At 50.6% G+C, this 24238-nt stretch overlaps 1 protein-coding gene across 5 annotated transcripts in view; it reads right to left on the bottom strand.

Annotated features, from left to right (window-relative positions):
* LINGO1 (leucine rich repeat and Ig domain containing 1) overlaps window positions 1-24238 on the bottom strand; it is a 288113-nt gene that overhangs the window by 44565 nt on the left and 219310 nt on the right. For 2 of the 5 annotated variants that reach the window (XM_060174730.1, XM_060174728.1), the window contains exons 3-4: window positions 23758-23925; window positions 8163-8245 (exon numbers count right to left, since the gene is read on the bottom strand). The gene's annotated coding sequence lies outside the window, so the exon portion shown is untranslated. Of the gene's footprint in view, window positions 1-8162; window positions 8246-9165; window positions 9222-21198; window positions 21347-23757; window positions 23926-24238 lie in introns of those variants that run through there. The other 3 variants (XM_060174729.1, XM_060174732.1, XM_060174731.1) reach the window with 3 other exon arrangements.

The raw sequence follows: 24238 nt of genomic DNA on the forward strand, positions 1-24238 counted from the left end.
TCAAAACACACGGGAATTCCTGGTGAAGCCTGCAGAGTCTCGAGATTCCACTGGAAAATAAGCACATCGGACACCTGATTGTGGGGAGTCTTAAGGGATGTAAATCCTATCTGAATTATACATGACACAGAAATTAAATTATAGGGAAAAAACAAATTGTTTAATAGGGAACAAAACATACTCACAGGCCACAACCCCAGCCGGGACCTCCAGTGACCATGGCCTCTTTTCAGTTTGCCTGCTTATCCCCAAGAGGGGAAGGTGGGTCATATCCATGGGGTATCTCTGGTCTCCAGAGACAGCACCCCAAGGGGCAGACACCTTGAGCCCCAACAGTGACCCTAACAACACACAAACTGGGGTCATGAAGCCGCTGAGGCTCAGGGTTAGGGTTACCTGTCCTAGGTCACATAGTGAGCGGGAAGCAGGGAAGGGACTCCTGACATGCAGCAGGAGTCACAGCAGCCAGCCTCTAGGGGACAGAGGGTGGGGGCACAGGAGGGGAGGGGCAGGCAAGCATCTCTGCAGATTGTCACTGCGCAGCTTCCCTGGGTCTCCGCATCCAGTCTTCTTGCTGGATTTGGTCTCAGTCTTGGGAGGCAAATTAGCAATGCCAATAAGGTAGCTGCTTTCTCAGTGTTCACCCCTACAGAGTGACACCCCACAATCCATGGGTCTGGCCAGCAACAGAAATCAACACCCAATTTTCTGGAGGCTCAATACAGCCTGGCTGGAGCTGTATTGAAACAGGGTGACCCCACCCACCTGGGATGGAGATATGCTGAAATGGGGGGGGGCGGTGGTCTGGGGCAAAATGGAGCACTGTGGATCTATCCTGGTGGGCAAGACACATAGAGAGGGAGGGACTGATGAGTTCCTCTCCTGAGAGGTTTTCTCTCCCTTCTAACCTTCCACCAGCAGAGGGGACTCCCTCCTTCATTGTCTCCTGCAGCTCCTGCGAGAACATATTTTTCTAGAGCCAGCCCATGAGCAGTGCACTATGTGTGTGGGCATGACCCAGGGTGCTGGGCAGAGGGGCACAGGGTGAGCCCCTGGGCCAAGTCCTCTGCCTCTTTTAGGGAGCACCATCAGCTTGCTGGGGAGCGCTTCCCAGTGGTTCACAGGAGCACCACTGGCCCTGGTAGAGTAGGAGCCTGTAAGCACTTGCTGGATGAGTAATGGGCTCAATTTTCCACTCTAGGTTTCCCGGCGGTGTGTTTGAAGTGCTAAAGCAGAGTTCAGAAACTACTGTCTCAGGAATAAATGCTGGGCCTCAGCCAAGCACGGAGCACTAGGCTCTCTCCATCCAGCCCTTCGCCCCCTCACAAGCCCCCAGGCCCCCTTCTGGGGCCCACCTGCACCCTCAGAACTAGCTGCAGTGGGCATTGCCACCTGCCCCCTCCCCTGTTCAGGTTGGTTCTCACTGTGGGAGGTACAGGTGAGAATGAGGAAGGGCCTGGGCTGTGTAGACAACACATGGGGCTTGGGCCAGCCTGGGGCTGAGGGCAGGGCGGGGGTGTCTGTGCCTCCAGGCCTGGGCCCAACTGCCTAATCAGGCTGGCCGGGGAGAGCTGGAGAGAGCAGGGAGGAACCACTCTGAGCCACAAGAGGTGCAGAAGGACTAAGCTAAAGTCTGCCACCCACAGAACAAAAAGCAAAGTCAGGTGAGAGGAAGTACTCCTCCCCCAGGTTAGGGGGAACCCCAGCTTCTGACATCATCTTTTTGCTATCCTGTCCCATACCTCCTGACTTAACGCTGAGCCCTGTGCCGACTCCTAGATCTGATGTTGTGCTGAGTCCTGGTCCTGGTCCTGGTTCTGGTGCTGTGGTGAGGTCTGGCCCTGGTGCTGTGCTAACACCTAGACCTAGTCTGGTGCTAAGCCCAGGTCCTGGTCCTGGTGCTGAGCCCTGGTATTGGTACTGGTGATGTGCTGAGCCCTGGTCCTGTGCTGAGCTGAGCTCTGGTCCTGGTGTTGAGTCCTGGTCCTGGTCCTGGTCCTGTGCTGAGCTCTGGCCCTGGTGCTATGCTGAGTCCTGGTCCTAGCCCTGTGCTGATTTCTTCTCCTTGCCACACAGTCAGCTCATACGCTCACCTTGGTCCTGCCAGTGTAGACTGACCCTCAGAGAATTAGAAGCAGTTCCAGATGGAACTGTATTCCCTGTACTCCCCCAGTGACTCAGGACTGTGGGTGTCAGAGCCGTCTTGACTGTGAGTGACTGCTGACAGTTGCTGCCTGAGGTGGCACACAGGCTGTGATTAGGTCAGGCTGGTGACATTTCCTTTGCCCCGCCCCAAGTCTCCACAGACGGGTGGCCCCCTCCCAGTGGGCATAGCTCCACACCCCTTCTCCCTGGGGTCCCAAGAAAAGCTGTGAACTGCTGTGTTCTGGGGCCCCTCCCTGTCCTCTTCCCCACCACCCTCCTCCTGGCCTTTCCCAACCCAGATAAACATCACACCCGGCCCCCAGCCCCCATTTAGTGTCCTCAGCTGCCTGTCAGCTAATCCCTGCAGGGGTGTTAACTGATAATTAAGATGTGAGCTGTAAACTTAACGTGTGACTCCCTGCCAGGAGTATTTTGGTGTTAGCAGGTTGCTCTTGGAAATGGGAAAGCCTTCAAAACCCAGCCAAATGGCAGACGGGGTGCAGCGTGGGATGGCAGGGTGGGGGGCTCAGAGCCTGGAGCCCTTCCCATTCTTCCTACCCTTAACCTGGTCAGACAGAACCAGATAGAACTCTGGGCACCATATTCCCATTAGACAAGAGCAAGGACAGAGGACATGAACTGAGACCACTTGGATTCTCAGTCTCCTTGTGGGCAAATGCAGACACCAAACACCTACCTTGCAGAAGTGAGGCCTCAAATGTGGTGGTGGTGGTGGGGGGGGTCCTGGCATCCCTAAGTGCCTCTTTCCTTCCAGGAGGGAGCTGTCGGCTTCCATTCCTCCTGCCACCTCCTGGTGTCAATCACTAAGGCAATCAGATCTTTTCCCTTCCCATATTTCTCCCCAGGCATAGATCAATGGCATCGAGCAGCAAGACACGAGACTTGGGTGACATGCAGCAGGCGGTGAATGGAATTCCAGAGGTGCAGACAGTGCTCAATAAACTGTGTTGGAGCAGGTGACTTCTTTAGTGTATTTGGAAAAGAACCCACTTAGATCCATACTTCAAACCACACAGAGAAAAATCACTCCAGATGTACTGGAGCTTTAAAGACTTTTAGATAGTATAAGCAAGAGGGAAATAACTTGGGCAACATTTTGAAAACTTGTAATGGGTGTGAGCAGTAGTTATAGGTAATCAGTGACAGGCTTGGCCAGGGGACATTTACACCACTTGTGAGGTAAAATAAATTTCCCCTTCCCCATAAACTTAAAAGGGAAAAACACCCACATTACAGTAAAAAGTAGTTGCAACTATGGCAAAAAGTTATTCTTTTTTTTTTTTTTCCTCCAGGGTTATTGCTGGGCTCGGTGCCTGCACCATGAATCCACCGCTCCTGGAGGCCATTTTTCCCCCTTTTTGTTGCCCTAGTTGTTGCAGCCTCGTTGCGTTTATTATTGCCATTGTTGACGTTGCTTTGTTGTTGGATAGGACAGAGAGAAATGGAGAGAGGAGGGGAAGACAGAGAGAGAGGGGAGAGAAAGACAGACACCTGCAGACCTGCTTCACCGCCCGTGAAGCAACTCCCCTGCAGGTGGGGAGCCGGGGGCGTGAACCGGGATCCTTATGCCGGTCCCTGCGCTTTGCGCCACGTGCGCTTAACCCACTGCGCCACCGCCCGACTCCCAAAAAGTTAGTCTTTAATCTCATGTAAATTAATGCAAAGTCAATGTGATCAATAAATCAACGCAAATCAATGAGATGTCCCCCATTGAGTCCTCTTACAAGACACTAATGAGAAGGCCACTAATCCCATCATGAAAGACCCATCCGTATGACCTCATCCATTTCCTTCACAAAGGCCTCATCTCCAAGTGCCATTACATCAGGGGTTAGAAGTTCAAGAGATAAATTTGGATTTGAACTTAATGTGCATAAACATTCAGCACATAACAGTGATTGTCAAGTTAATACCTCCTGCCCACCTTCTCCATCACTGAAGCCAGGGTTTCCCGTGTCCTCTCCTGGGCTAATGCATAATTAATATGCAGGCTGACTCTACTCAACCTCATGCTTCAAACACGCCTTGCCCTGGGCTTCCAGGCCCAAATACTGCCTGGTTTGCTTCCATCTCACCAGTTCTGTAACCTCTACACTTTCTCCTTAGCTACTTGACCTCCAAGGAGAGGAGGCCCCAGGCTAGGGCTTGGGTCTTCTTTCTCCTTCTATCTGTACTCACCTCTTTGATGCCAGTGACCTCACATTTTAGCCTAGACCTGCCCCTTGAATTTCAGCCTCATATGCCCAGGTATCAGCGGCACTTTCCACTGAGGTGACCACGGGTGTCACCCCACTCTGCTGTATCAATATGTCCATGACCTGCCGGCAGGGGAGCATAGGATCCCCTCCCAAAAGGGCTCTAAGACTTCATTAGAGGCCCCCCACACACACCTCTACACCTATGGACATCTAATCTTCAACAAAGATGCCTAGACTATTAAATGGGGAAAGGAGAGTCTCTTCAACAAACGGTGTTGGAAAAATTGAGCTGAAACGTGCAGAAGAATGAAACTGAACCACCATATTTCACCAGACACAAAAGTCAATTCCAAATGGATCGAGAACTTGGATGTTAGACCAGAAACTATCAGATACTTAGAGAAAAATACTGGCAGCACTCTTTTCCATCTAAATTTTATAGGCATCATCAATGATACGAATCCAATTACAAAGAAGACTAAAACAAAAATAAACTGAGACTACATCAAATTAAAAAAAAAACTTTTTCACAGCTAAAGAAACCACCACCCAGTGGTCCGGGAGGTGGTGCAGTGATAAAGCTTTGGACTCTCAAGCATGAGGTCTCGAGTTCAATCCCAAGCAGCACATGTGCCAGAGTGATGTCTGGTTCTTTCTCTCTCCTTCTGTCTTTCTCATAAATAAATAAAATCTTAAAAAGAAAGAAAGAAAGAAAGAAACCACCACCTAAACAAAGAGACCCTTTACAGAATAGGAGAATATCTTTACATGTGATACATCAGACAAGAGGCTAATAACCACCAAACTCAGCAACAAAAAACCAAATGACCCCATCCAAAAATGGGGAGAGGATATTAACAGAATATTCTCCATAGAAGAGACACAAAAGGCCAACAAACACATGAAAAAATGCTCCAAGTCATTAATTTTCAGAGAAATGCAAATAAACACAACAGTGAGACATTACTTCACTCCTGTGAGAATGTCATACACCAGAAAAGATAGCAGCAACAAATGCTGGAGAGGTTATGGAGGTAAAGGAACCCTCCTGCACTGCTGGTGGGAATGTAAACTGGCCCACTGCCTGTGGAGAGCAGTCTGGAGAACTCTCACAAGGCTAGAAATGGACCTACCCTATGACCCTGCAACTCCTTTCTTGGGAACCCAACACACCCATCCAAAAAAAAATCTGTATATACCAATGTTCATAGCAGCACAATTTGTAATAGCCAAAACCTGGAAGCAACCCAGGTGTCCAACAACAGATGAGTAGTGATCGGCTGAGAAATTTGTGATATCTATCTATCAATCTATCAATAGATAGATAGATAGATATCAGCTATTAAGAATGATGAATTCACCTTCTTCACCTCATCTTGGATGGAGCTTGAAGGAATCATGTTAAGTGAGATCAGTCAGAAGAAGGATGAATATGGGATGATCCCACTTGTAGGCAAATGTTGAAAAATAAGAACAGAAGTGGGGGAAAGCAGAAGTTGGACTGGGTTTGGTTTATTGCACCAAAGTAAAGGACTCTGGGGTGAGGGGTGCCAAGGAGGGTTCAGATCCTGGGACGTGATAGAGGAGGAAGACCTAGGTGGGGGGGTTAGAGTGTTATGTGGAAAACTGAAAAATGTTACACATGTGCCAACTCCTGTATTTTACTATCAACAGTAAATCATTAATCCACCCAATACAGAAAAAAATCCCCCACTCCCCATTTTCACTTTACTCTGAGTCCCACTCATGATGTATCCAGTACTGACCAGAGTCCAGCTCCCACCTCCCTCATACGTGGCTTATTCTTGCTACTCTCTGGGACACCTCTGTAGATGGCACCCCCACTCTTCAAGGACTTGGATCCAAACCATCAAAGTCATTGTTAGGAGCTAAATGTTTATGTCCCTCCCCATATCCATCTTCTGAACTTTCAATCCCCAATGGAAATGAAGTATTTGGGAAGAACATTGAAAAAATATCTTTAAATAATTTTCTTCCCTTAAAGACTTATTTATAGAAGCTAGGTGGTGGCACACCTGGTTGAGCACACATGTTATAATGCACAAGGACCATGGCTTGAGTCCCTGATTCCCCACCTGCAGGGGGAAAGCTTTGCAAATGTTGAAGCAATGCTACAGGTATCTCTCTTTCCCCCTATCTCCTACTACCCTCTTGATTTCTAGCAGACTCTACCCAATAAATTTTTTTAAATGATATATATTTTTTTTTCCTCCAGGGTTATTGCTGGGCTCAGTGCCTGCACCATGAATCCACCACTCCTGGAGGCCATTTTTTCCCCTTTTTGTTGCCCTTGTTGTTGTAGCCTCATTGTGGTTATTATTATTGCCATCATTGATGTTGTTCATTGTTGGATAGGACAGAAAGAAATGGAGAGAGGAGGGGAATTCAGAGAGGGGGAGAGAAAGATAGACACCTGAAGACCCGCTTCACTGCCTGTGAAGCGACTCCCCTGCAGGTGGGGAGGCAGGGGCTCGAACCGGGATCCTTACGCTGGTCCCTGCACTCTGCGCCACATGCGCTTAACCCACTGCGCCACCGCCCAACCCCCAAATGATATTTTTTAAAGATTTATTTATGAGAGAAAGGAAAAGAGAGAACTAGAGCATCACTCTGGCATGCGCAATGCCAGGGAGCAAAGTCAGGACCACATGCTTGAGAGTTCAGCGCTTTATCCAAGGTGCCACCTCCTGAGCCTCAAGAAAAAAAATGATCTCAAGAACCAGAAAAGAAAGGGCTCTCCCTGCAGACAAACCACTTGTCATGTCTCCCCAATGCTGACAGTGGTGGTGGATAGGACACTCCAAGCTATCCTCTATCTGGCCCCATCTCAACCTGGCACCACATCCCCCACCCCCACCCCCTGTGCCTGTGCCCTGTGCCCTGGGCTCCCAACTGTGGGAACACGGGTCTATTCCTGGTGCCTTCACAGCTCCTGTCTAACAGCAACTTCACAGGCACAGAGGCCGGAGCCCTGCCCCATAACCTGCTGTGAGAGCAGTGTGTGTGTGTGTGTGTGTGTGTTGGGGGGAGTGGGTGAGGACCCCCAGAACACTCTCATCCCCTACCCCCACCCCCTGTGCCTGCGCCCTGCGCCCTGGGCTAGGACATTTCCCAGGGACAGCCTGGAGGTTCACAAGTGACCACTCAGTATGGCCTGTGACTCACCCCAGGGACCCCTAGCAAGGAAGACTGGCAGCAGGAGGGGGGGCATCTACTGGGACTCAGTTTCTGCTAGGGTTGCAGTTTACCAAACAGGACAGCAGACTCCATGCAGCGCTGGGAACCTGTTTAAGCTCCAACATCCTCTGTCCTCTGCCTGAAGCTTAAACGCAACTGAACCTCCTTATTTTTTTCCAGCAAGCTGAGCGTGGACTCCAGCCCTAGCCCCAGCCCTTGAGAAACATGGCCCCATGCAAAGTGTCCCCACCTGGGGTGCTTGGGGCAGCAGAAAAACACACTCTTGGGCTCAGCTCCAGGTGAGTAGGGCTGTGCAGGGAAGAGCCACAGACGGGGGGCACTTGGGAGTCAGAGCCTATGCTCAGGAACACAGGTGACAACCTATAGCCTGGGCAGGAAGAGACATCCAGGCTGGGGGGAGGCATGCTTCACTGGAACCAGCTGTAGCTGGCCTTTCAACCCCCTCACTAGCCCCTCAGCGTCACCCAAGATCCGATCCGGGCTCATGCATTCAGAGCCACCTGGTCCTTGCACTCAGAGCCCTGTCCTCTGTCATTGGGTGCAAAGGCATGAGGCAGGGCACCACCCTGTACCCCCTACCTGAGTCAGACGGCGGGAGGCAAATATGGGGGCCTCTGGGGGTGTGGGGAGCAGTGGTCTATCCGTCTCCGAGCCAGCGTGCACTGTGAGGGGAGAAAGAAGGTCAGTACAGGTAAGGAGAAAGAGCTTCTGCCACCCTGTGGTGGGTTCACCATGGCCAGAGGTCTCCAAGGCAGACCCCAACTCCCCAGTACATCAAGGACTCCCACCTTAAGGTGAAACCCACCCTGCACTGTCCTACACCTCTGGCATGGTCAGCCTGGGCTGGAGACAGCTCCTCAGCCTTCAAGTCTCTGCCCACATCCCGTTCTTCTTGTCATCATGTAGTGTCTCCATAGGTCAGGCCACTTTCCATGAGTTGTGTTGATGATACTCTCTCTCTCTCTCTCTCTCTCTCTCTCTCTCATAGGCAGCTCCATCCCATTTTCTTTGGGGTTACTATAGACAGATAGATAGATAGATAGATAGATAGGCAGGCAGACAGACACATAGGCAAACGGGGGGGGGGGAGGAAACAGCACTGAAGCTTACTTCAATGTAGTAGAGGCCAAGTTTGAACTTGGGGCATACACATGGCAAACCAGAGTGCTATCCTACTGAGCTACTGACACTTTGCCAGCTGAGGTTCCCACTGTTCCTTGCTAATCTTGTTCCTTGCTTCCTGGAAGCTTCGCTCACATGTCCTCACTTGCAGCACCCCTCAACCCAGAGGTCTGTGTTCTGCCCCACCCCATATTCCCAGCAAGGGCTCAAAACACCCCACGTGAGTTGCAGGTCCTCCGCTCACCTCCACCCCCACCCCCAGGAGGCTGCCTGTCCACTCCCCCCACCCACTTTTCCCTCCTCCACCAGCCAACCAGTTGCCCTGGCTGTGGACACACCTCCTCCAGGCAGGTAGGCCTGGTCCCTTCTCCTGCCCCAGGCTCAGCTTGGCCACCCCCAGGGACAACCCTCCCTGACCGCTGTGAGTGAGCGCTGTGAGTAAGCAGGAGCCCCTCCTCACCTGCTCACACCACCCTGGCTGACCCACTTGTCATTTGCTTTTCCCTCTCTCCGCAGTGCCACAGAGAGCGCTCCTCCTGTCGGGTTAATTGAGGTGCCATTTACCTACAGTGAAATTCACCTCCGCCACACACCATTCTGTGAGTTTTGACAGCTCGCAGCCTCAACCGCAATCAAGTCACAGAACGATTCCACTGCCCCCCTCAGCCCCCATCTCCACGTGCAGCCCTGCATAGTCAACCACTCCCAGCCCCTACCAACCAATGATCTGCTGTCTGTCCCTGCAGTTTCCAGAATGGTCAACAAAGAGAGTCGTCCTGCAGCTTTTGGTGTCCGGTTTTGTTCACTTTGTGTGATGCACTTGGGTTTCTTTGTGCTGTCTCCTCCGTCAGGATTGCTATTTCTCCTCCTCCTCCTCCTTTTCTTTTTTTCTTTTTGTTACTGAATAACATTTAGTCGCTTGTCCAGTCACAAGCTGAAGGACAGGTGGGTTGCTTCCAGTTTGGGGTGACTAATAATGTCACTTTAAGGACTCACATAAGGGTTTCTGTGTGAATGTGAGTTTTGATCCTTCCCAGATAAGTATCCCAGTAGTGTTATTACCGACGTGTGCTTTCACTTCATAAGAAGCTGCTCAGGGGGGTGCTGGGTGGTGATTAAGCACTGCTATGTGCAAAGATCTGCACAAGGATCCAGGTTCGAGCCACCACTCCCCACCTGCAGGGGGAATGCCTCAGGAGTAATGAAACAGGTCTACAGCTCTCTCTCTCTCTCTCTCTCTCTCTCCCAATAAAATGGAAAAAGTGACTGCCAGAAGCAGTGGATTCATAGTGTCAGCATCGAGCCTCAGCAGTAACCCTGGAGGCAATGCAAGGAAGAAAGGAAGAAAGGAAGGAAGGAAGGAAGGAAGAAAGAAAGAGAGAAAGAAAGAAAGAAAGAAAGAAAGAGAGAAAGAAAGAAACTCAGGTATCTTGCAAAGTGGCTGCCCATAGTGTATACCACCAGTGGCAAGAGATACACAGAGGTCTTCCTTGTGGATCTTCTTGAATCTCACTACTGACTAAGGGTGACTTTCCTTAAAGACAGGGACAGAGAGGCAGAGCAGCAGAGAAACTGTGGAAGAAGCCACAGCACTGAAGATTTTTTCAATGTGGTGGGGGCTGGAGGCGAACCTGGGCCATGCACACGTCAAAGCAACACACAATTGAAGTGAGCTATTTTGAAGGGCCCTTTAATGATGGGTTTTTTAATGGGTCTGATTTGCACCATCACTAACAGAAACTACCATGTGATTTGTGCTTTTCATGGCCCTCTTATCACATGTGGAGTATGGCCCCTGCCATCCACTGCCTTCACCCATCTGATCACCACATCATCTGATACTTGATGGTGGTGATGATGTGGGTGGAACCCAGCCTCCATCCCAGGTTCGTGGTCCCAGTCAGCGCACCATAAGGCCTCTGGCAGCCATGTTTGCCTGAGGAGGGCCAGCATGGGAGTAAGCAGATTCCAGCTCTCTCTTTTCTGACAAAAATGCTCTCCTGGACTTGAGGCAATCAAACCCACTATGCCAGAGACTGGATATCTGTATCCCCCCAATTCAAGTCTAATCCTCACTTCTGTGAGAATTAGGGCTTTGGGGACATGATTAGTTCCAGAGGATGGTCTCCCCCACCCCCATGAATGGGATTAGTGCTCTCCTCACAGAAACCTAAAAGAACTTCTTCATGTCTTTGCCATTTGCATGGCAATAACTCACCCACTGCAAAAAAAGATGGCCATTTAGGATGGACTTCCAGCAAATGCCAAGTACTTTGATCTTGAACTCCCAGCTTCCAGATCTGTCAAAAATAAACTTCTGTTTCCCATAAGTCACCTACTCTAACACACACAGACACACACACACCAGTCCGACAGAAAGAGAGAGCACTTATGGATTTTTGTCTCCCTCCACTGCTGGACTCACTTCTCACTCTCAGTCCTCCTCCCTGTGATTTATTTCATGGGACACTGCTGGTACTAAAAGCAATCTTGGGGGGGAGAGCAGCAAGGAAAGGACATATCCGGTTCAAGTCTAGTGAGTTCAGGGTCTGGTCCTTCATGGGAACTCCTCCCAGGAGGCCCTCCTAGACCTCAGGTCACCCAAGGAGAAGAACATGAAGAGGAAGCCATGACCTTGGCTTTCAGAACAGCCCTGCAGTCTCAAGCTTACCAAGAGTCTGGGCACATTTTCTCTGTACGCCATAGCACACATCCCCTGAATTTCCTCAGTCCCTTTACCATTAGCTGAGGCCCTCTGAGAAGTTCTTGGCCACTGGGCTGTGACAAAAGTGATGCATGTCATTGTTGGGTCAAAGCATTTAAGAGCCTGTGTGTGACTGCCACTTTCTCTTGTCACTGAGACTGAAGGAGGCCAGGAGCTCCAGATGGTGGCAGGCACTCCTGTCTGTCTGGGTCCCTGTGGGACTGGAGGTACTGGTGTCCACCACCCTTCCATCAGCCACGGTTGGCAGGGTCCTATGGTCATGGAAGAAGGAAGCCTTCATTGCATTACATCACTGTGTGTGGAGCTGAGCAATGGTGCATCTGGTAGAGTACAGGTAGCCATGTACAAGGAACCAGGTTTCTGGCCTCCGGTTCCTACCTACAGGGAGAAGCTTCACAAGTGCTGCAGGTGTCTCTCTTTCTCTCTATCTTCCCTTCTCCTCTCAATTTCTGTCTACAAAAAAAAGTGGCTGCTGGAATTGGTGGCTTCATCATGCAGGCACCAAGGCTCAGTGATAACCCTAGTGGCAGTAAAAATTAAAACACTTCTCCCCTGCAAGTGGGGAGTGGGGACTCAAACCCAGGTCCTCACCCATGTTAAGGAGTGTGCTTAACAAGTCTGCATCACCTCCCAGCTGCCCTTAGATGACTTCCAAGCGGTGAAGCAGGTCTGCAGGTGTCTGTCTTTCTCTCCCCATCTCTGTCTTCCTCTTCTCTCTCCATTTCTCTCTGTCCTATTCAACAACAATGACAACAATAAAAAACAACAAGGGCAACAAAAGGGAATAAATATATTTTTTAAAAAAAAAAAAACTATGATGTTGGGGGCCGGGCAGTAGCGCAGTTGGTTAGGCGTACATGGTGCAAAGTACAGGGACTGGTGTAAGGATCCCAGTTCGAGTCCCTGGCTCCCCACCTGTAGGGGGGTCACTTTACAAGTGGTGAAGCCAATCTGCAGGTGTCTATCTTTCTTTCCCCCTCTCTGTCTTCCCCTCCTCTCTCCATTTCTCTCTGTCTTATCCAACAACAACATCAAGAACAGCAGTAATAATAACCACAACAGCGACAGAACAACAAGGGCAACAAAGGGGGAAAAGGTGGCCTCCAGGAGCAGTGGATTCATGGTGCATACACCAAGCCCCAGCCATAACCCTGGAGGCAAAAAAAAAAAAATCTATGATCTCATCTCCTTTGCCTCATCTTGGATTGAAATTGAAGGAATAATGTCAAGTGAGATAAGCCAAAATGACAAGGGTGAGTGCCAGAAGATCTCACATGGAACTTAAGAAACAAGGACAGAATGGAAAACAGAAGGTGAAATTTGGACTGGGTGTGGTGAATTGCACAGCAAAGGACTCTGGGGAAGAAAGGAAAAGGAAGGGATGGAGAGACTTTTGGGGTCCTAGTACATGATCGTGGGAAAGGGGTTAAATTAGAGGCTGAGCGTGCTTTGCAGACACCTACTATGGGGAGACGAGGTATGTACCATGGTGTCAACAATCATACTGTCAACCACTGGCCACTCAATACAATGATTAAAAGAACAAAGGCCGAGGTCTCTCCAGAGCTTCTCCCTAATTCATGTCTAGGCCCAGTTCTCAGAAAGGACCTGGGGGGGGGGGGTGTTTACAATTCATCTGCTTGGACAGATAGCTGGAGGAAAAGGAAAACTCCTCAGCTAAGAACAAACTGCAAGAATGTCAGGTTTGCTACTTGAACTTCTCTGCACTTCACTTGGGCAATTAACACCTTAAATCCTGTGTGCTCCCATGGGACAAGGCAGGGACTGGCCACCCCACAAGCTGAGAGCAGGTGCAGGCAGGGGACCTGAGGGGGGCCTCTCAATCTCTCAATGACTATCAAGAACCCTGCAGGTTGTCAATTTCTCACTTTTTCAACAAGTGAGATTGGGGTAGCACTGACACCCCACCCCAGGGACACAATCAAACAGCTTTGAGACTATTACGTAGGTCCTAGTATTGTGATAGTGGGTCATGGGACACTGGCGCTGTGCACACTCAGTCCCTGCTGGCTTTGAACTTTAGCCGGCAGCAGGGAGCTGCAGTTTCCAGGGAGGGGTGGAGGGAGGGAAGTAGGACAGTCTGCAGCCTTTCTGGTTGAGGATATGACTATGATAAACATAAGCAGTGAGAGCAACTGGAAAAAGTCTACAAAGAAACGAACAAGTGCCCCATTCTTTCCCATGAGGATTTATTTACTGGGGAGTTAACTTCAGTGATGAAGTCCTTTGGTGATAGAAATAGAAGTTCTGGCTTATGGTGGTGCTGAGCATTGAACCTGGAACCTCAGAGCCTCAGACATAAGTCTTTTTGCCTAGGTGGTGGCATACCTGGCTGAGCACATATGGTACAATGCGCAAGGACCCAGGTTCCACCTGCAGGGGAAGCTTCATGCATAGTTAATCAGTGCTGCAGGTGTCTGTCTGTCTGTTTGTTTGTCTCTCTCCCTCTCTGTATCTTCCCCTTCCCTCTTGATTTATCTCTGTCTCTATCCAATAAATGATAAATTAATAAGGTATTTTTAAAAATAAAGAAAACCTTTTTGCATAACCATTATGCTGTCTCCCCAATCCCTTTGGTGATATTTTTTGGCATAAAAGTTGTTTTGTTTTTCATATTGAGAGTGTGTGTGAAAGAGGCCACAACACCAAAGCTTTCTTCAGTGTCGTGGGGGCCAGGCTCAGACCTGAGTCTCCCATATGGCAAAGCAGCGCATTACTCAAGTGAACTATTTTGGCCAGCCCTAGAGGAAGAAGTTTCAATTGAGTGCAGAAATGAGGTGTTTCTTTTTTTCCTTCTGTGGTGGAAGTGACTGACAAGGTTGTTGTTGACACGGCAGGTACAGTCACATCTCCCCAAAACTGAAGTGAGGATTTTTTTTTAAAAGTTAATAAATTAATGAGAGAAAGTGAAAAAGAGGAAAAGAGTCAGAGCATCACTCTGGCACATGTGATGCAGAGGATCTAACTCAGGACCTCATGTTTGAGAGTCCAGTGCTCCATGCCCTGTGCCACCTCCTGGGCTGCAGAATGGAATTTTAAACTGAGTGTGGGCACCTTGCTCCTACCCAGATGGCTGCAGGATTCACTCCCCTGTGCCCACAATGAGAAACTGCTCTAACCCTCTGTGCTTCCTGCTTGTGTTATCATGGTGCTGGTAATAACCCAGCCCTGGGCTTGGGGGCCAGGGGGCCAGACACAGGCTGTATTGCTGGCTGGGCTGGGCACAGTGGTGGGTGTTGTGTGGTTCTCAGTGCCCAGGCCATGTGGGGGTGAACACTCAGGATCATGGCAAAAGGCTGGTTGGCAGAGCTGGGCGGAGCCCTGAGGACCCAGGTGGGAGCCCCCTGAGGTGGGAATGCCCACAGAAGGGAAACTTCACATGTGATGGAGCAATGCTGCAAATCTCCTCTTCTCTCTATATCTCTCACTCATTCTATCCCCCCCCCCCGAAAAAGAATGACTTCCAAGAACAGAGAAATAGTGTGGGCATGGAGCCTCAATAATAATCTGGGTGGCAAAAACAAACAAACAAACAAACAAAACAAGAAAGGAAAATTTCCTCCCTTACCTTCCTGCTTGGCTCAAGGTGACCCTAGACCAGCCCGCAGCATTACCTGGCAGCCCACTCTGTCCTCCTCACCCTCACATCTGCTCACTGTGGTGCCACTTCCTGAATATTCCCCAAGTCCCTCAGGTCCTCCCCAGTATGTGGACCTCCGCTGCCCACCCCCCTCCACGTGGTGGCTGTAGGAGTGAGAGCAGCCTTTCCCAGCCACAGCTCTGACCTCATCCTACCCCATATAGAGCCCTTCCCAGAAGCCTGAGCAAGCAGATATGAGGCTCCAAGGAGAAGGCTGACAGCTCAGGGCTAGAGCTAAGCCTTGTAGGCTGGGGAGGCCATAACAGAGGAGGAGACAGACAGCCGTGTTTTGGCGTGGGGGGGGCATTGACAGCCGTGTTTTGTCTGTGTGGGGATTGTCAGCACACACAGCCCAACAGATACCCTTCCAAATATCCAATGTACTAAAAGCTCCCATGTCAGCAACAGCAGGACAAAGAGAAAAGATGCAGGCTAAGGGGATGAACAGTGGTTCCACAGAGGAGGGAAGGCAGATGAAACTGCTCTTCCTCCCCAGGGCATAGAGAACCAACAAAGAGCCACCACCACCAGGTGCCTTCCAGGACTGGCAACAAAGGAAGACCTGTGGAAGGTGCTAGGGATGATACTCCAGGCAGGAGTGGCAACTGGCCCAACCATTTAGAAGAGCTACGTGGCAGCACCTATCAAAATGAATTGCGGAGGTGGGGGCTGGGTGGGGACACACTTGGTTGAGCACAAGTATTACCATGCTAAGGACCTGGGTTCAAGCCCCCATTCCTCACCTGCAGGAATGAAGCTTCACGAGTGGTGAAGTAAGTCTGCAGGTGTCTATTGTTCTCTCTCCCTACTTTCACCTCCCCCCCAATTTCTCTCTGCCTTATTAAATAAAAGAGAGGGAAAAAATGGTCACTAAAATTGGTGAGTTCATAGTGCTTGATAACCTGGTGGCAAAAAAAAAAGTAATAAGCAGGGTCTAGGGAGCCAACTCATGCAGTAGAGCACACACTGTGCCATGCATGAGGACCAGGCTCGACCTCCCAGACACCACATGGGAGCACCATGCAAAGGGGAGGCTTCACAAGCAGAGGAGCAATGCTGAGCTGTCTCTCCTTCTCTCTGTCTCCTCCAGAGCTATCTCTCAACTATCTAAAAAGAAGAAAAAGAACCCACCAGGTTCTCAGGAATCATACAGGCAATAACCTTGGTGCAAAAAAAAAAAAAATTTTTTAAGTAATAGGCATACACTTCACCCTGGTAATTCTATGTGGAGAAATCTATCCTACAGAAATGCTTACATGTGTCAACAAGATAGATACACGAGGTTGCTCACGGAAGCGTTACTCTCAAGAGTGAAAAATCGAAGACAACCAGAATATCCATCACCCCAGGACGAGTTACATAAATTACATGACGCCCAAACAATGGAATATTAGGCAGCGATTAAAAAGAGCGTGGCAGATCTAGATGCCTGGCACTGACTGATGCTTACCAGGCACTGGTAAATGAAAAACGGAAGGTGCCTAACACTCCAGTTCTTTATATTTTTAACAAGGTACGATAAATGTGTTTGTAAAGGCGCAGAGCACGTTCTGGAAGGAGGCAGAGCAGAATGACAACAGCAGCAGGGAGAATTTAAAGACAAAGAGGGAACTTTGCTTCCCTGCCGCTTTCCCACAAGATAAAGGGGGACACCCCCTTCCACTGGGAACATGGCTGTCAAGTCCTAACTCCTAGGGGTGACCCCCAAAGGCCCTCAGGATGCAGCCCCAAGAATCACCAGCCTGGGATCACCCCTACCCTTGTTCTTACCTTCAGTCAGACACTCCCAGCCCCTTGAAGGCCCTCAAACTGCCTCAGTACCTCTGTGAGTGCTCTTGCCCATTCCCAGAATGCCCTTTCCTGACCTCTGTATTTTTCAAACTACTGTGCTTGTATTGCCATCTTCTGGAAGCTTCCTGAACCCCTGCACACTCTGTCCTCACACATGCTCCCACAGAGAGGGGAACAGTAGTCATATTTAGGGGCACAAAGGGCCTGGGGTGGTTGAGGTCCATGCTTTGATAGTCTGGGCTGGTTTAATCCTCATAGCACCCTAAGGAGGACTGTCCTCACCTCATGAAGCAGATGAATAAACCAAGGCACAGAAAAGCAGCGAGGCGCCTTCCAAGTCACTCAGCTCACCCTCAGCAGCACAATGTAGCCTGGCCCCGTACCTGTGCTCCCCTGGGTGGCAGGGGGACTGTGCTCAGGGAGTTAAGCTAGCAGTGCCCTCTCCAGGCAGGGCAAGAGCAGACAGAGCTGATAGGCCCAAGATGGTCAGGATGAGGGGTTTGTGGAGGTGCAGCCCTCCCCAAGGCAGGTTCCCCACTGCCTCCTGCACCCCAGCTGCAGTGAATGGCCCAGGCTGAGAGTCAGAGCCAGCTAGGCTGGGGGCCTATAAGAACACAGGTAAAGAGCACAGAAGGGGGGTCAGCCACTGAGGTGAGTATGCAGATGAGGGCTCCAGGAAGGAGCAGCATTTGGGTCCAGCCTGGTAAGAAGAAGGGGATCTAGGGACTAGAACTGGGGGTTGGGAGTAGACGTGGTGAGTGCAGGGAGGAGGCACTGCTTAGCCTGGAGCATAGGCAGGGAGGCCAGTGTGGGTTCATGGAAGACAGACAGAGATATGGAGACAAGGAGTTGCTTGTGGGCAGGGATGGGTGACCCCAAGGGAGTGGTTCCCTCCATCTGGGCTCCCTTATCCTGCCAGTCTGAGGGAGCCTTAAAAGAGCAGGGGGCTGCAGCACTGGGAACCAGGCAGGGGTGCAGGAAGGACAGGTGGGGGGAACACAGAGTCCCCAAAATCAGAAGTGAATGCCACCCCCTGCCCAGGCTGGAGGGGACAGTGACAATGACAGTCCCAGAGAAAACTCCCAGCATAGTGGAAGTGTTCAAATGCAAAGTTCCAGCCTGAGCATCAAGTCTGTAAAGTGTGACTCCACTTTACAGAGACAGGAGAGGCTGTCTCTGCCTCAAGTTAAGACAGTGTGACTCCACTTTACAGAGACAGGAGAGGCTGACTCTGCCTCAGTCTCCCCTGGTGGGTAGTGGGTGGGTGACTGGGACACTTCTCTTGGCCTAAGATTCAGAACGGGCCAGGTCAAGGAAGAAGGACACTGGGGAGGGGGAGGTAGAACCCAGAGGGCTGAGGATGAGAGAGTGGAGAACTGGGGTGAGGAAGTAGCACGGCTACTTCCCCAGCCAAGGCCCCCTCTTGCCCACCCACCACCCCCACTGAGGACCCCAACTGCATGGAAAAGCCCTCATTCCCAGCCCCCACCACTGCCCAGACCAGGGTTCACCTTCAGGACTGAGAACTTGGTAGAATGGGAACTCTGTCAGTGTGCGGTCTGGAGGCATGCAATTGGTGGTGGCAGTGGCGGGCATAGGTTGGCGGTGGCGGGCATAGGCTCCTAGTTGAACGCCCCTCTAGCTACTTCTGGTGCAGGAGGACCAGGCACCCTCAGAAACTCCACTTACTCCTCCGTAAGGCAAACAAAAGGCAGCAGAGCCTGGTACCTGAGCCACGACAACCTTCCAGGATTCCATAGCAGCTGAGGGATGTGGGTGGGGGCTGGGGGAGGCAGCAGCATACACCTTAGGCCTCCACACACCTGGCTCATGGGGACCCAGGAAGCCCAGCTCAGTTTCCCCATCGACCCCATCTTCTGCATCTCCACCATCAGTCCTCTGTGTCCCCCACCCCACCCCCTGCTCATTCGTGTCCTCCCCTTCTTCAGGTATGATCACTTGAGATTGTCATTGTTTGCCACTGTCCCCTCCAGCTCTGAGGGTGGCATACACCTGACTCATCTTGGCTGTTCCAGAGACTAGGGGGGCTGGGTCTAGGAGACCCCCCCATAGCAGCAGGGCTGGCAGTGGGGATGGACAGGCAGGGTGAGTCACCCTCATACATACACCCCACCCAAGCATCTGTTTCTGGGTTAACATCTTTAAGGCAGCGCTGAGCTCAGTGTGGGACCAGGAACAAGGTCTAGGATCAGAGCTCACTGTGGGACCAGAAACAAGGCCTATTGTGTCCAGGACTGGGGCTCAATGTGGACTGGTATGGAAAGGCATTTCTCTGTCCCCACCAGGAAGGGCTCAGGACTCTCCAGCCTCACCCACTGACATGGAAACAACACATCCAGGCCTTAGAAGGCAAGTGTGCCTGAGGCCTGACCTTGCCCTTGTGTAGCTCATGCTGTACCCCACATAGCTATGCTAAGATGCCTGCCTTCCCTCAGCCCCAGCCCCAACCCATCATCAGACTCCAGCATGACGTGGCTAAAGGACAGGGCATTGCTGTGTCCCTAACGGCCTCCAGGCACTATTCACAGCCATCAAAGAGTGGAAGCAGCCCAAGTGCCCATTGACAGGCGACTGGCTAAGGAAGTCATGGGATATAGACTCCATGGAATACTACTCTGTAATCAAAAAAGACAAAGTTGTGTTCTTTCAGAGAAAATGGATGGACCTTAAGGTGACTATACTTAGTGAAATAAGTAGAGATGAAAGACAACTACTGGATGGTTTCACTCATACGTGGAATCTAGAGAACTGATACACAAGAACTTGAAAAACAAAAAAAAAGGAAAAGAAAGAAAAAAAAACCCAGAAGCCAGCAAACTGTCTCTAAGATTTTGCAAGAACTATGGTAAAATTATCTTTGGGAGTTGGGAGGGTGGGTACACAGAATTTTGGTGGCAGGCTGTAACCTTACAATCTTATAACCCACTATTAATCACAAATAAAACATTAAAAACCAGCAAGGACAACCAGCCTCCCTGCACAAGGTGTTCCCAGGCCAGGGCAGATTGTTTTTGGGGGTGACCTCAGCTTTCTTTTGTCCCACTCTACCTTTCCAGATGACCCAGAGCCAGAGTAGATAAACTGGGGCCAGGGAACATGCAGTTGAAGGCATGGAGGCCCCAGACCAGCCTCCCTTCCACAGATGGCCTTCCTCTCTCTGCCTGCTCCAGGCCAGCCTTGCCCAGGGCTCCTGGAACCTCCCCAGTGGATGCACCCACTGAGTGCAGGTGACTCGGGGCTGACACTCACAAGAATTAGCAAGAACAGCTGAACCCCAGATCTGCTTGAAAGGGCAGCAGATCCAGGCTCACTTCTGGAGGGACCAGATTGCAAGGCCACAGGGACCCTTGGCCTCCCTCCACCAGGCCAGGAGACCCCACCACCCTCCCATCCCTGCTTGCTCTTCTCAGGCAGCGGGTCAACTTGGTTTACTGGCAAGACACATGGTTCTCATTTTAATTAATTAAAGAAAAATCTAATCACTGCATTAAACTTCTCATTACTCCACTTGAATACCCGTTAAGTAAATTTAATTACGAGAGGATTGGGTTTCCAGCCTCTTTCATTAGCTTCTGATAAGATGGGGAGAGGGGAAGGAGAGGGAGGAGGAGGCATGGAGCACTCCAAACCAGAGGGCAGTCAGGGCACTGTGCCAGGCCCCCCACGGCCAGGATCTGGTATGTTTCCCCAGGGATGGGCTTGCCCCTGCTCTTGGGGGGGATCTTCCAGCCCAGACACACCCAGAGAAGGGCAGGCCTGGCATCAGCCAGTACTAAATGCGTCACGCATGGCCCCTCTTGGTTATTCTTCTGCAAGAGCTGGCGGCTGCTGAGAATAGCACAAACTAGAAAACAAGGGAAGAAATTAGGGCCAGACAATGGTGCATCTGACTGAGCACAGACATTACCACGCAGAAGGATGTGGGTTTGAGACTCCTCTCCCCACCTGCAAGAAGGAAGTTTCACAAGTGGTGAAGCAGGTCTGTAAGTGTCTCTCTATCTCCCCTTCCAATTTCTTTCTGTCCTATCAAATAAAAAATAGACCAAAAAAATTTAATGTACTGAAAATAAAAATTTTAAAAAAGGCAAAAAAAAAAGACCAAAAAAACAACAACAAAGAAGGAAAAAGTGAGGGATTTGTCATGCAGGCACTAAGCACCAGCAACAAAAGAAAAGGAGAGAAGAAATCAGAGCCAAGGAAAGATGTGAGAGAAAAGGGAGCTAGGGGCAAGGCCAGTGAGCCCGTGTGGTACGCCTCAGACACTCTGAGCACAGAAGCAGAAATGGACCACTCACCAGCTCTGAGCCTCCCAGTAGCCAAGGCAAAGAGCAACAGGTCCAGGCACTGAGGGAGGTGCCCATGGAGTGTTCTGGATGGCACCTATATTCTAGCCTCCCAGATTCTGTTCACGAGGAAACTGGGGCCAGGACTGGGTCTGTCCATCTGCAAAAAGGTAGAGCAAAGAGTGGACAATCAGCAGGGGCTTCCTGGGGAAGCAAGAACATGAGAGAGTGGGCATTGTGAAAGAAGACAGCTCACTAGGGAGAGGCACAGACTACTAGATTTGAGGACCCAGGTTCAAGCCCCTGGCTCACACCTGCATGGGGAAGCTTCACAAGTGGTGTGTTGTGGTCTTTCCTTCACTTTGTTTCCCTCCTTTTTTTTTCCTTTTGCCTCCAGGGTTATCTCTAGGGCTCAGTGCCAGCAGTATAAATCCACTGCTCCTGGCGGCCATCCCCCCCCTTTATTGGATAGAACAGAGAGAAATTGAGAGGGGAGGGGTAGTTAGAAAGGGAGAAAGACAGACATATGCAAACCTGCTTCACCATTTCTGAAGTGTCCCCCCCCTACAGGTGGGGAACAGGGGCTTGAACCAGGGTCCTTGCACAGGTCCTTCTGCAGAGTACTATGTGTGCCACTGCCCAGCCCCTTGTCTCTCTGCTTCTCTCTCTCTCTTTCACTCTCTGTCTAGAGGAAAAACAAATAAGTGGCCTCTGGGCACAGTGCAGTTGTGCAGGCACCAAGGCCCAGCAATTATCCTTGTAGCAAAGTGATGATGATGATGATGATGAAGGAGAAGGAGAAGGAGAAGGAGAAGGAGAAGGAGAAGGAGAAGAAGAAGAAGAAGAAGAAGAAGAAGAAGAAGAAGAAGAGAAGGATAGAGGAGAAGGAGAGGAAAAAGGAGGAGGAGATGGAGGAGGAGGAAGAAGTGAAGAAAAGGGAGATGTCATGGTCTGGGAGGTGGCACAGTGGATAAAACACTGAACTCTCAAGCACAGAGGAAGGGCAGCCCAGCAGCTCATAGAATGGCCCCTTTCCAGAGGGGGTTGGCTAGTCCTGCATTGTCATTGTTTCCCAAAGGCCTCCACACCGGCCTAAGGGGCTCCTTCCTGCCTCCCTGCCCCATCACTAGCTCTCAGGCTTTGCTTCCAGGGCCCTCTGCAGCTCCTCCCAGGACTCAGTAGACTCTGCAGACAAGTAAGTACTTAACTGCCTGCCTGGGAGGGAAGGGCAAGAGGACAGGACATCCCGGGGCACCTGGGAGACACCAGCACACTGCACATAGGCTCATCCTCCAGTGGAGGCTGGAGCTCAGAGAGCCAGAAGATTTGCTCAAAGACACACAGCACATCCATATTCATCTATCACTGACCTTGAGCTGTCTGGACTAGAAAGACTTTGTTTATAGTATCATTTGCCTCTCCCTCTCTCTCTCTCTCTCTCTCTTCCAGCCAAGCTTCCTTTGGGGAGAGCCACCCCTAACTTACTCCTGGTCATATAGTTGAAGAACGAAGTGCTCTGACTCCCAGTCTGTGCATTCCCAAGCCCCAGGGACCCACTTAAAGGATCATGAAGGGCCTGAAGAGATAGTGTAACAGCTACACAAAAAGACTCTCATACCTGAGGCTCCAAAGTCCCAGGTTCAATCCCTCACACCATCAGCCAGAGCTGAGCAGTGCTCTGGTAAAAAAAAAAAAATATATATATATATATATATATATATATATATAGAGAGAGAGAGAGAGAGAGAGAGAGAGAGAGAGAGAAAGAGAGAGAGATAATAAATAAATAAATAAGTAAATAAGTCATGAGGGTGGCAATGTAACCAAGAGGGCTCAGAAGCCTGACTTTGGGACTTCACTCTGTCAGGAATGACTTTTTTTTTTTTTTGCCTCCAGGGTAATTGCTGGGTTTTAGTGCCTACAATACAAATCCACTGCTCCTGGAGGCCATGTTTTCCCTTTTGTTGCCCTTGTTATCATTGTTATTATTATTGTTGTTGTCATTGTTGTTGGATAGAGCAGAGAGAAATCGAGAGAGGAGGGGAAGACAGAGAGGGGGAGAGAAAGACACCTGCAGACCTGCTTCACCACTTGTGAAGCAACTTCCCTGCAGGTGGGGAACCAGGGGCTCGAACCGGGATCCTTATGCCGGTCCTTCCGCTTGGCGCCATGTGCACTTAACCTGGAGTGCTACCATCTGGCCCTGGAAAGAAGACTTTGTCTCTGCTCCAATTTAAACCTGGAAGTTCATCTCCCCCCACACCCATTACCTCAGCAAATGGCTGGCAGACACCTTGTGGCCACATCATGTGAAATTCCAGCAGCCATCATTGCAAGAGAGGAACAGCCAGAGTTCAGACAGGAACCAGGTCCTGGTCACATCGTCTGAACTGCTGGATCAAGCCCTGCTGAAAGCTCATTCTATGTTTTATTGAAACAGATGCTCAGTTACCTGCCAACCAAAGGGATGCTGCCAGACATGGTGTTCAGAAAGACAGTCTTCCCATTCCAGGGACCAAGAAGCAGAGGAATCCCTGAGAGCCAGGGAACAGGGGAAGGGGTGCCACTTACCGTGACTGCTACAGTGCCTCGCTTAGTCCTGAAGCTTGTGGCACCCCCCTAGGCCACAGGTGAGGAGCAAGCTGGGGGTGGAGGTCAGAGCCCTGGGGGTGCAGGTGGTGGTGGTGGGGGCTGTGTGGCACTGTGGACTCAAAGTAGCCAGGACATGGTCGGGGTTCCCTAGAAAACAGAAGAAACGCAAGTGAGCAGTGTGGCTGGAAAGGGGGGCCGGGAAGAGGTGGGGGCTGTGCCCAGTGAGTGGGGCCGGCAGTGACCACATCATGTCAAAGGTGACATTAAAGCCACTGGAATTCATCACCATCTCACACCGTGCATTTTATCTCCCTGAGGAAGCTCCCTTTCCTCCAAGAAGACCTCCAGGCTGCAGAGCCTTAGCACATAATGGGAAGAGCAGGACTGGGGAGCAGGTTTGGTGGGGAGCAGGTCTAGTGGCCAGAGAGTGTGTACTCTGAGTTGCTGGTCACCTTCATGA

Source organism: Erinaceus europaeus, chromosome 16 (assembly GCF_950295315.1).
Source record: "Erinaceus europaeus chromosome 16, mEriEur2.1, whole genome shotgun sequence".
Taxonomy (NCBI): Eukaryota; Metazoa; Chordata; class Mammalia; order Eulipotyphla; family Erinaceidae; genus Erinaceus; species Erinaceus europaeus.